Below are 2507 nucleotides of genomic sequence, written 5' to 3'. Positions count from 1 at the left end.
CTTAGACCTGCCCTTGCTGCATCCCATAGGTTTTGGGTCATCGTGCCTCCATTGTCGTTTGTTTCTCGGTATTTTTTATTTCCTCTTTGATTTCTTCAGTGGTGACTTCGTTATTAAGTAGTGTATTGTTTAGCCTCCATGTGTTTGTATTTTTAAAGATCTTTTCCTGTAATTGATATCTAGCCTCATAGCGTTGTGGTTGGAAAAGATGCTTGAGACAATTTCAATTTTCTTGCCATTCGATTTTTAACTGCAGAATGGCAGTGTCACCAGGGCTAGTGTAAGGCACAGTAAGCCCTTTCTTAATGTAAGCTGATATCAAAAGTTCTGTTTCTTCTGTGGCTTCCCGCCTCGATAGGTATTGACTGATATTGGACAGGGGTTTATTTTGGTCTGTGGTAATTTTAATGGCTGCTGCAGAATGTATTTTCCCTATGTCAGTAGGATCAAGTGACCCCAATTCTTCAGGTACTAAGCCTGGCAGTTTCTTGTTCAGCATCACTCTCAGTCACAAACATTATATGATGTAGACATCTGAGTAATCTTTTAGGGCTAAAACCATTTCTCCCTTAACAGTAAAAGAAATATGAGCATCATAAGTTTCTAATAAATCTATACCTTTCAGGTTAATAGGGGTATATTCTACTAGGAAAAAGGAGCTCCTTTGTTTAAGTTCTCCTAATTATAATTCTAAAGGTAATGATTTAAGCGTCCTAATATTTGCATTAGAAACCCCTACCATCTGTCCTGAGGTGTTAGAGAGAGAGAGCCTTTAATTTTGATAGGGTTCAAAATGTAAAAGGTAGCTTCTGTATCTATTACTGCTTTAATTGTTTTCTCCTCATATAATCATTTGTATTTCTTCCAGGGTGTTACAGAGGAGGAGGTTCCCTCAGATCAGCCTTACTCTTGTTTAACTTGAAATTACAGTCTGTATCTGGTTTCTCTTCTAGGTCTCTCTTTTCTTGTCTTGCAGTTTCCCCAGTAATGACCCGGTGTTGTTCAGTAAAAGCAAATTTCAGAATTTACCAGTCGCGGATTGAATAGGGTTGGGTTAACTTTAGACTGACATTGATTATTAATTGTTGCAACTGAATGTTCATAATTTTTATAGAGGCATCTTTTTCTTTTTAGTACTTTTGAAAAGTTGGTCAGCCAGCATGACAAGGGCATTTGTATGTGATACAGACAAATCATGTCTAAATGATTAACATGCCTAAATCGTGTCGTTTAGAGCAGCCGATTCCTCATCCAGACCTTCTAAAAAGATGGAGTTAAGCAAAGAATCATCTTGGTGGTTAAACAATGATTTGGGTGTCATGCCATAATATTGTTTAAAAGTTTCCTTGAACCTCTCATAGTGATCCAGGATTGATTCATCTCGTGTTTGTTAAGTTGCTGAATCTTTGACCAGTCGGCAGTTTTTGGAAAAAGCTCTGTGATAATTCTGAGTAATTTATGAGCTAACTCCTTGCATTCACCTTGAGCCTGTGGGTTGTATAAATCAAAATTTGTTAAGGGGTCTCTCCATCCTGCTTTCTCTACTTATTCCTTTGTTTGACTTTTTAGAAACTAATAGTCTGTATTACTTGATATAATCGGAAAACCTGAGCTCATAGTTTGGACGATTAGCTCAAAATCCTTAGCAAATCCCAGTGGATCTTGAGTACATTCGAGAAAGTCCTTAGCTAAAACTAAGTTCTGCTCGGTCCAGGATGTGTACGTAAGTGCAGAGTACAGTTCACCTCTTCCTGTAATAGGTTTCTCCTTCAAGGGAGCTATGAGTACTTCTGATCTTATGTCTTCCTTTCCCGGGGAGGGGGAAGCAGCAGGAGAATGGGTTGGTGGAAGAGAGAGAGAGCGCGTCTGGGTTAGGCAGTTTGGATAAAGGAGGATATAAAGAAGGAACGGAGTGAGAGACAAGGTTAACGCTAGTGGCTTTTAAAAATTCTAGTAGCTTTTGAGCAACCTTTTGTTGATTTTTTGCGAAGAAGTTACTTTATCATTTCCCCTTTTAGACGCTTCTAAATACCAATTGAAATAAGCATTCCATTTCTGTTTGATCTTTTTCTAGCTGCATATGCAAAAAAAAATCCCCCGGTTTCAAATGTCAAAACAGACCCAATTGGGCCATTTAAGGTTGAGATCTCTTGGTGTAATTGCCCTAATTCGGTTGGTCCTTGCAAGCATGAGCTCCATACGTATTGCATGTGAATCTGGCTAGAGTGTTAGCGAGGAGGCTGGCTTTCTGACACTCCATGTTTCCCTGTTTGAGAGTGTCTGTTTCCCATTTTAAAGTTGAATTTGTTGGGGATAAAATTTTCTAGTGAAATTGTGGGGTGGGCCAGTGAGCTGCTTGTGAGTCTAACTCCTCCGGGATTTTGCCCTAAAGTCGTTTTAGCTCCTTTTACGTGTCTTGGTTTTCCCTCTGGTAGTGTAAAACCACCACAATGCTCAGAACTTATCCGTGCTCCCAGCAGAGCAAGCTTTCGTTAAATGAGTGGGTT

Source organism: Tursiops truncatus, assembly GCF_011762595.2.
Source record: "Tursiops truncatus isolate mTurTru1 chromosome Y unlocalized genomic scaffold, mTurTru1.mat.Y SUPER_Y_unloc_1, whole genome shotgun sequence".
NCBI lineage: Eukaryota > Metazoa > Chordata > Mammalia > Artiodactyla > Delphinidae > Tursiops > Tursiops truncatus.
Note: the sequence above shows the minus strand (reverse complement) of the source record.